The sequence below is a fragment of the Myxocyprinus asiaticus genome, chromosome 18 (genome assembly GCF_019703515.2).
Source record: "Myxocyprinus asiaticus isolate MX2 ecotype Aquarium Trade chromosome 18, UBuf_Myxa_2, whole genome shotgun sequence".
NCBI lineage: Eukaryota > Metazoa > Chordata > Actinopteri > Cypriniformes > Catostomidae > Myxocyprinus > Myxocyprinus asiaticus.
Window position 1 is genome coordinate 46,929,742 of NC_059361.1, and position 10,923 is coordinate 46,940,664.

Here is a 10,923-nt window from a genome sequence, read left to right on the forward strand (position 1 = left end):
ACTTGGGTGAGTTGATGATATAAAGAGATGTGATCTCTGTATGAAACAATCCAATCCGTAGTGTCACTGGAACTATTTGGTGAGTGATGCCTGTGCCTATAGGTTCATTATTCACAGCAGTAATGTTAATGGTGGGTATACAAGGTACTGTAGAGATATGGAGTTCCCATACTAGACCTTGGTGAATTAAATTCACGGCAACCCCTGAGTCAACGAGTGCAGAAACACATTTCAGTGTATCACCAAAGGAGAGCTCAATGGGAAGAGTGGAACTGTGTTGTGTGGGAGATGAAATATTCATGGTACTCACAATAGTCCTGGACTCTTGATATTTCTTGCCTTTGTGAGGGCATGTGGAGTTTCGATGATTCCTTTCACCACAGTAATAACACAGTCACTCCTTATGATGACGATCATGTTCTTCATCAGAAACTCTGGTATAGGTGATCTGCATCGGTTCAGGAGAATGCCTGGACTTGACTTTGGACTGATGGTTGTGACTTGGAGGTAATCCTTGAGGGTGGTGAATTACGTAGTAAATTATCAATCCTTACTGCCAATGAAATGAATTCAGTGAGTGTTGAATCCTCACCCTTACATGCGAGTTCGACCTGCAGATTGTAGTTCAGTCCCTCTCTGAACACAGTCTTGAGTGCAATCTCATTCCATCCACTTTGGGCCGCTAATGTCCTGAAGTGTATGGCAAAGTCAGCTGCAGAACGTGAACCCTGGCATACATGAAGCAGCTGAACAGAGACATCTTTACCTCCCTCTGGGTATTCAAGCACTTCATGGATCTGGGAAGTGAAGTAATCAAATGATGTTTGAAGCTGATTATCACTCTCCCAAACAGCTGAGGCCCAGTCTAGTGGTTTACCGGTAAGTAATGTCATCATAAATGCACATTTCTTGGACTCCTGACAGAATGACTCTTGTTGAATGGAGAAATATAGTTTACACTGACATAAAAATCCCTTACATTTCTCTGGCAAGCCAACAAACTTATCAGGAAGAGTGAATCTTACCGGTGTAGCTTGTGGAGATGGAAGAGAACGGATATAGCGGGTGAGGTTCTCATTTTCAGCTCTTAGGTGGTTCAGTTGTTCCTGGAAACTTTTGAGCAGTTCGCTCTGGTGAGCGAGTGCAGCCTGGAGCTGAGAAACTTCCGCTGGATTCATTGGTGACGAAGTATTCTGTAATGGACTCGACATGGAGGTGAAGGTAGAATCCATATGCAAGAGTTTTATTACAATCAGCAGACAAATCCAAGACACAAGGCAGAGACGTAATCATTGAAGCAGGCAAAGTAGCCGTTACACAGGTAAACAGAGCAAAACAGTAATCCAAAATCGTTAATCCAGTAAAGCAGGCACAATGGTCATAACAAGTAGGCAATAAACAGGCAATGAGAATAACGCTAGTAAGGGGCCAGTAAGGACATGACGATGGACACAGAGATCCCAAGTCCCTCGTAGTGGTGGATCCAGTCATATGCTGACTGTCATATGATTTGCGCCGTAAACTTGTATTCTAATGCCCATTACATACATTTATTTTATCATGTGTTTGAAAAGACTAAGCAGCTATTTTAGACATAAATGTCAAGCACTTAGCCAGTCTCTCTCTCCATAGCAGCAGCAGCACAACAGCAGGTTTGGTGAGTTTCTCAGTTTTTCCGCACGTACACAGTGTATGTATATGGACAGTAAACTTGTATTCTGTGTTTGTTTGAATGTTTGTAACATAAAATAAACATATTCTATGGTTTAAAAAGACCGTTCTAGCAGCTGTTTTAGATATCTAAATCACAAGTGCTTAGCCAGTCTCTTTCTATGTAGCTGCTAACAGTACAACGGCTTTTATGGTGCGTTTCAGTTAGTTTTGCACGGTTATACACTATGTGGATTGAGCAGTAAATGTGTAGTCTGCTGCATTAGTTTGAATGCCTGTTAACATAAAATAAACATACTGTGGTTAAAAAGATTGTTCAAGCAGCTATGTTAAGCATGTAAATGGCATTGCTTTGCCAATCCCTCTCTGTAGCAGCGGCAGCTAAACATCGGGAAAGCAGATTTGAATTTTAAGTTTGAACTTGGGCCAAATCTGACAATGCTAGCAACTGGTTCTTTTTTTTATACAGAAACTGAAAACAGAAATACTCAGCAATGTGAATAGCTAACTTGGCTAAGATGTTGTGCTGGTAATTGAAGGGTCAGTGGTTCAAATCCAGCCATAGCCATAATATATTTGTTTAAGATTCAGACAGAAAGACATGTTTTTTTAGGATTCCTCCATCGGGATGGTTTAACCCCAACCCTCTACTGATCAATTTTTAAATGATTTGCCATTTTGAGGAGGAATCCGCATTGCTGCTTGCAGCTATATTTATTATTATTATTATTATTATTATTATTCTCCTTGTGCCCCAATATCTCAAAAAGTCACCAGTCAAAAATGTTCTAATTTGGCACATTGATACTACAGGCAACCGGGAACCCCCACACCAAGAATAGCCCACATTTGCCCTTAGGGGGCGCTACAGGCCACGCCCAAATGTCCCATTTTCAAAGTGATGGCATTTCCACCCCATTTGTCCAATTCTTCTGAAACTTGGTGTACATGCCTCATTTCTCATGGGGAACAAAAAAGCCTCAAGGACCCATAAGGTCCACCATGATGGATTTTCCTGTACAGTGAAAATTTGGGAAAACCTACACAAATCTTCTCCTCTTGAACTGTAGATCCAATTCACTTGAAATTTGGTACCCATGTGTAGAATTGAAGTCTTTCAATTTATTATTTAGCAAAAATTAATACAACACAAAATGGCTGAAAGGGGCGTATTTATGTAAATGTCCACATTGCCTCAATATATTTGTCAATAAATCAAATGTCATTTTGACTGATGGTTTTTCAAACCTAACATGCTTCAAGATGACATCACTCTGAAGTACCGTGCAACATTTCACCTTGATATGTCAAAAGATGACTGAAGTACAGCTGTTTGAACTTGGGCCAAATCTGACAATGCTAGCCACTGGTTCTTTTTTTATACAGAAACTGAAAGCAGAAATACTCAGCAATGTGAATAGCTAACTTGGCTAAGATGTTGTGCTGGTAAGTGAAGGGTCAGAGGTGGAAATCCAGCCATAGCATAATTTTTTGTTTAGGATTCAGACAGAAAGACGTTTTTTAGGATTCCTCCATCGGGAGGGTTTAACCCCAACCCTCTACTGATCAATTTTTAAATGATTTGCCATTATGAGGAGGAATCCGCATCGCTGCTTGCAGCTATATTTATTATTATTATTATTGTTATTATTATTATTAATATCACATACAATGTTGAATAATATGCATGCATTAAATTTAATGGTGAAACTGTCATCAAATCAAATCAAATGCCTTTATTGTCACTCAACCATATCCACAAGTGCAACAGTGGGTGAAAGCCTTGGGTGCAGTTCCAAGCAACACAGCAGTATGACAATTACAATAAACATCTGATTTACACATAACAGAATTTACACATCTTGTTACACAACACAATATACAATACACCTAATAATATATAATATACAGTATACACAAACTAATAAGACTGTATACAATAAAAATACACTGTACCCCCCTCCCCCCATGTAATCAGGGGAAATAAATATGAAGTGTTGTGTTGACATTCAGCTGTCGGTTGATAGTCAGTTGCCAGTGTGTTATTAAGAGAAGTATAAAATGTGAGTTCAGTCTGAGGCTAATAAAGTGCAGTGCTGATATATGTATCGTGAGCGAACAAGAGTTCAAAAGTCTGATTGCTTGGGGGAAGAAGCTGTCATGAAGTCAGCTGGTGTGGGTCCTGATACTAAGATACCGCCTGCCTGATGGTAGCAGTGAGAGCAGGCCATGGCTAGGGTGGCTGGAGTCTCTGATGATTCTCTGAGATTTTCTCACACACCACCTGATGTAGATCTCCTGGAGGGAGGGAAGCTCACCTCCGATGATGTGTCTGGCTGTTTGCACCACTCTTTGCAGGGCTTTGTAGTTGAGGGCGGTGCTGTTGCCATACCAGGCAGTGATGCAGCCAGTCAGGATGCTCTCTTCAGTGCTGGTGTAGAACCATGTGAGGATGTGGTGGTTCATTCCAAACTTCCTCAGCCATCTCAGGAAGAAGGGTCTCAGTGTGGACGGACCATGCGAGTTCCTCTGTGATGTGGACAACGAGGAACTTGAAGCTGCTGACTCTCTCCACCAGTGCTCCATTGATGATGATGGGGCTGTGTTCTATGTCTTAACTCCTGAAGTCGACCCAAGCTCCTTGGTCTTGATAACATTGAGGGAGAGGCTGTGCTCCTGACACCAGTGTGTCAGAGTGTGCACCTCCTCTCTCTAGGCTGTTTCATCATTGTCAGTGATCAGACCTACCACCGTCATATCATCAGCGAACTTAATGATGGCATTGGACCTATGTGTTGCCACACAGTCATGTGTTCACAGGAAATACAGGAGAGTGGGCTGAGAACACAGCCCTGCGGGGCTCCAGTTTTGAGGGTCAATGAAGAGTAGACGTTGCTGCCCATTCTAACCACCTGGCGTCTGCCTGACAGGAAGTCCAGAATCCAGCTGCACAGTGAGCTGTTTAAGCCCAGAGCCCAGAGTTTCACATCAAGCTTGGAGGGCACTATGGTGTTGAATGCTGAGCTGTAGTCTACAAACATGTTGGGCCTCATGTATTCAGATAGAAGGCAAAGGCAGGCCTAACACAGTCGTAAAAACCTAACTCAGGCCCCCACATACCAGGTCATAAATTATACTGATAAAAATCATGCCAAAATCAAACAAACGGAGTCCAAAACAGACTAAAAATCCCATGAAGCCTTGCTCACTAAAGGATCGAACTCTCAACTCCTATTGGATGAGGCACACGTCCCTCAAACCACGACATCATCAGGAGTAGAAATACCTCTGAAATGCTTCCGGGATTTGCTTCCAGCAACTTTGTTTGCAGTGTGTAGACGCAGATCATCACTGCTCTCAGGTGCAACCTCGTGGCACAAGGAAGTAACGTCCGACTTGAAACTGTGGCCATACAATCTCCATCTCGCTGGACGAGTTGAGATTACTCTGTGTTCAGCTGAAAACTCTAACGGATCCGAAGGAGACCGCCGAGCAATCTGCATCTTCATCCATTTGCCTGCAGAAGTGAAGAGATTAAAGATTTCAATCAAGTCGACATTTCTGAGTTCTCCACCAGCCCGCCGAGAATCAACAGCCGTGCCCGCCAACAGAGCGAGGAAACGGCCTCCCGTCATCATCCGAGCCTCAAGGAACCGGGTCGGAGTTAAAGGACGGATGAACACACATTCTGCATCCTCATGCGATTCAAGTAAGAGGTTTACGTCTGGGCAGAGATAGAATATTATAGTGTGTTATTCTTGTGTATCAAGGTTTTTGCTTGTGCAGTTTACGGACCGCCATGTCCGCTCATTATTAATACTCAGGGTATTAATTATCATGAATTTGTTTTGCTGTATTGTGGTCCCACCAAATTGGACTGTTGTGCATTTTCGCCATCACGGGTGAGACCGGCAAACTGAGTTTATCCATTAAAGTCAAAGAACGCGGGACTTTTATGAGCCATCCACTGCGTCTCTGAGCGATAAACTAACAGCTGCTTTCTCTCCCACGATCGCGAAATCGGCTTTAGGGCCGTCACTTTATTTTCTCTCTCTCTCTCGTACTAACCACACACACACACACACACACTCACTCTCACACACACACCCTCATGTGTTATAGGATTATTTTGATTTCCATATCTGTTAACTGTTTAGTTTGTAGTTGTAAGTCAGAAGTTTATTGACTGCATTGTATTAATTATTAATTGATATTGCTGCATAAATAAACTTTGTTTATATTACAAAGAGAAGTGTTTTGGTTTGTTTTGCATACGCCTGTGTCATGCTGACAGGATGTCAGTGCTCAGATTCAAGCCTTCATTCATTGTTTTTTTTCCGAAAATCGATATTCTTCAGATGTCGATTTTCCTAAGAAAACAATCTAATATTGAGACTGTTATACTATCTGGTTATTAGTCCCTGATTCCAGGGTGGTGGTCCAATGTTAATCCTTATTAATATTCTGTTGATTTTGGATAATTGATAATTATCTTTGATGATTGTTGAATTTGAATGATCAATAAGCTCGAGTTAATTTTAATTAATGTTTCATCAATGTTAACAATTAACAATTATCTTTGATAATTGTTGATTTAAAGGATTAAAAAAGCTAACATTGATTCTCATCAAAGTTCTATTGATTTTAATAATTATTTATTATCTTTGATAATTATTAATTATTGCTAATAACCAAACCCACTCCTAAACATAGCGCATTACATTTACTGGAGCCCCATATGAGGTTTTAATGAGTTAGATTCAATTAATTAATTTAAATATTAATTAATAACTAAAGAAATAATTATTAATTATTTCTGATAGTAACACTGATCCAAACAACCAGTAAAGCCCTACATAATAATTGGAGCCCCGTGTGAGGCATCCTACATGCCACTTCTGTCACAGTGTGTATGCATAGGAATCCAAAGTAATAACTTGAATCTGTTGGTTCTGTTTGACAATTTACTTCTCAAAACTTTCCAAACATAAGCCAGTGTGGTGTGAAAGTGCTCTTAAGAGTGAATTAGGGGTTGGTAAATTTATGATAGTCTGCTTAAAACCTGCTGTTGTTGTTATTTAACTCCTAACACTTTCATCTAAATGTTACAGAGAGGTGCCAAGTCACTTCATTGACGTCCACCAAAGAGAGAACGCCATGAAATTTGCACATTACATAACAGTAGCCCGTAAGCCACAGGTCGAAGCCTCTCACCTGTGGGTTTGTGTCAGCATTATAGCAACTATAAAACAACAAGCTATCAGAGCCACTGTGTCACAAGAATTTTTACTGCCCCAGTAAAATGAGTCACCAATCGCCCTGTGTGACTGGAGCTGAAGCTCCACAGAGGTTAGTCGACCCAGCACTGCAAGATGTGGTCACTGCTGTCCTCCATCTCTCCGTAGAGGAGAGAGATAACCTTAACGGCTACGATATTAGTCGTTGTGATGAAGCATTACAGGAACTAGTTGATTATGTCAACAACCCGGTCGGGAAGCCAAAGTGCACAATCCCGGACCTAGTGGGCCAAATGTTCCTTCTTCATCACCGCAGAACCCAACTGTAAACCTCAGAGCACCAGGCGCAGCTCGCCCAGCTGAAGAGCAGCTACCAAGCGGTGCAGAGGGAAAATCTCAGCCTGCATCAAGACGTTAGGTGCACCCAAGCTGAGTAAGTCCAGGCACAGGAAGATAATGCCTGGATGCAGGAGGAAAACAAAACCCTGTGCAGGCAGCTTCAAGCTGCCCAGCTAAAAGTAGAGTCAGATCAGGTAAGTGCAGCTGAAACACACAGCACAACATCTGACATAGAAGAGGGCCCCCTCTTTAGCGCTACGCGTAGAAATGTGCTTCTGAGAAACCCAGGAACACACGCTAGGAGCCGAGCTGCCCCTAGTGGTACAGTCTCTGACTTTGTCCTCCAAGACACCTTTCAAAATCCTCCAGCGGCCCGCTAGTTGGATGCAGGTGCCCCTCCTTACAGTTGCCCTCCTCAGTCAGTTTTCAGTCACGCCACCTTGCGTTTCAAACCAACTGATTCCACACCACAGAGGGTGGACAATTATTTTCAAGCCCAGAGTGGTGTAAGCGGCTCGAAGATCCCATTAGCCAGGGAGCTGTACGCAACCCGGGGTCCACCCCCACGCGTCGACTGGACTCCTTCCCCACCACGAAGGGGAGGAAGTCGTCCTCATCGCTATAGCGATCCGAGTGATTATGGTGTTTCGGATGACTCGGACGACCCGTGGTCATACCGACACCAACGCTTGTGCATCCGACGACTCGAGTCCCTCGCAGTGGACACAGAACGCTTTGACCCAAGTAATTGAGATTCAAACATCGACAATTATCTTAGGGAAATTGAGCACTGCCTGGTTGATTTGCCTTAAGCTTCGTCGCGTAAAAAACTCAAGCTTATATGGAAGACCACGGTAAGGAGTGTCCATGCGTTCATGGAAACGCTACCGACTGGTACATGAAACCACTACTCAGCTCTGTGTAAAGCCCTACGCGAGGAGTATTCACTGTATATCAGCGAAGCCTCCACTACCATAGCTGCTTTCGCCATCACACAGAAGAGGCACGAGCCTCTGCGTGAGTATTATAGACGCCTGATAACCACGTACTTCCAAGGAAGTAACGAACCAGGTCTGGAGGAGGAACGAGCTTTCAAGTCTCTTTTCCTTCACAACCTCCACGAGTGCGTGCGATATGACGTCACGATGCACTGCAGAACGGGCAACCCCTCCATGCAGGAAATCAGAAGGTATGTGCAACTGGCATGGGAGACATGCATGCGCTCTGCCCAAGGGCACGAAGGTGATGCCAGAGCCCTGGGGATCCAAGCCTCAGAATATGCAGACCTAGCACTTGAAGGCAACAAAATGCCTCGCATTAAGGTGAATGCTAGAACAGGACCCCAGAGGCACCGATCACCCCACCAGCAGGGTAGACACCAGAACCAGGGGGGTGGTGACCAGACACACCCCTAGAGTCACAGCAGGCCTAAAGAACAAAATGTTTGCCGGCCGAAAGGAAATGCGCGTTTCGAACGAAAACCCAAACAAGAAGGTGGGTGGGTAGAAAAGGTTTCAAATCCCTTCAGAGAACAAGATTTGAGAGAGGAAATGGAGGACATAAGGAGATGCTTGACTGAGTTAGTAACAAAGCTTGACGTGCTCCGTTGTTCACCAGGTCCGCCGACCTCCTCAAGGGAACACGGCACTGAAACCCCGTCAGTATGACTAGACGATGTACCTCCTCCCGTTAACGCCAAAGTTTACTTTGTAGGTCAGGAAAAGGGGAACAGGGTCCAAGTTGCTCCCAAAAACAGTCACTCCTAACATGCCACACCCTCCTTTTCTGACCTTCTTGGGTGATCTGTACCATAAGGGCAACGCCTGACACATGGGTCATTCAGCTCCCACACACTACTCGACACCGGTTCCGAAATAGTCTAATGGGTTCCAACACCTTCGCAGAGGTGGCTAGAGCAAAGCTCTCCCTTGGCAAACCATTATAGACAGAGACCTGCAACGTAAGCATCACAAGCTACACGCAAGATAAGTCATCTATCACAAAACGGGCCTGGATTGACACCTTTCAAGGGATGATGCTAATAGACCCTGTTTACATATGTCTCATTAATGCGGAACCACTGTTAGTTGGCCGGGACCTACTGAACCGTTTGGCTCCGCTCATTAACTGCCGTCGTGGACACATGTGGGCTCAGGTTGACATACTGAGACCACTTGATCCAGAAAACAGTTCGCCAGCTTCAGATGCACACGTCACCATCATCCAAAAATCCAGCAGAGACGACGACTCCAATAAGAACAATTACAGGGCCTGGGTAAAACCCTTCAGGGTACTATAGTCACTGTAAATTTGCAATCCGTTCTTATCAATAACACTTTGCATGCTTTAGGGACTTTGTCAGAGAAAACAACTTATGCGTGTATCGTTAGAGATCTAATGCAGGGCCTCAGGGAAATTAGCTCCTCAGTCAACAGTCTGAGTGGTGGAAGGATTCCAGCTTATCTGGTCTCCCTAGACCTTGTCGAACAAATCCTTAGATCTGCTACTATCTCCATTGTGCAACCTTCACAGATACACCTGGCATATAGTTTTGGCATTGCAATTCCAATCCATGTCCTCAGATCCTCAAAACAGGATTTATCCTCAATCTACCATCATAGGCAGAATATATACAGACTAAAGTCCGTATTTAATGTTGGTTTTCAGAGAGGTAATGCACACATTCACCTCAAAACACCACCAACACTCGCCTACCATGATGAGGACCCCTCGCTCTACCTTATCCCTAACCTAAACATGTGTACCAAGACAAAGTACATTCATTGGGTTTGTCAAAACGCAACCCCTTTGTTAGAGAGGTGACTTACTACCTCCCTGAACAAGTGTCATGGTAGCATGTCCATCAAAGATGAAGGAACAGAGACAAAGGTAGAGCGAGCAGGCAATCGCTGGCTCGTTAACACACCAGCCACCGAAGTCCCAATGTCATACAACCGCCATGATGCAGCCACTAAACTAAGGATACCAAACCAAACGGTGTTCTTAATGGTTCCCCAAGGAGCCACCGTGCACATTGACGATACTGTCCTCCATCATCTCAACGTCAACAAAAATGACGCAGAAATTGAGATCATGGACACATTTAGAGGTCACAGCCTCACCGTTGATGACACCCTTCGACAGCAGCTTCAGGCTGAAGGGATGAAATTAGTGCAGTTCAGTCTCAAACCGACTGGCTTGACCACTATATTTCCTAGTCACATAAGCAGATCGTCATCTTACCGAGAACATCCTATCAGTTTGGTTGCCCTCTGGCTCCTCCTTAGTGGTTGGATCATCATCGCAATTATTGCACACCCATGTACAGGTACATTCAACACCTACAGGCCAGACTGGACTCACTTCTCATACAGTTGCGTTTTACACACCAATCTGAGCCCATCCCACAGGTTAACCCCAATCATTTCCAAGGATAAGCCTTTTAACCTTTAACCCTCCTTTCCTCTAACATTTTGTTCCTAGTAACCAATATCAGGTTCTACTTTGATTTTGTGTTATGACCAAAGAACAACAAAGGATTGTGTTATGGTTAATGCTGTGCCTTCCAATAACTTGAAATGTTTATGTGTGATGAATGTAGTTTTAGCTTTAGCTAAAATTAACTTTATGGACTGTGCAACCATTTTTCTTTCCTATCAGGAATACATGGATGGTG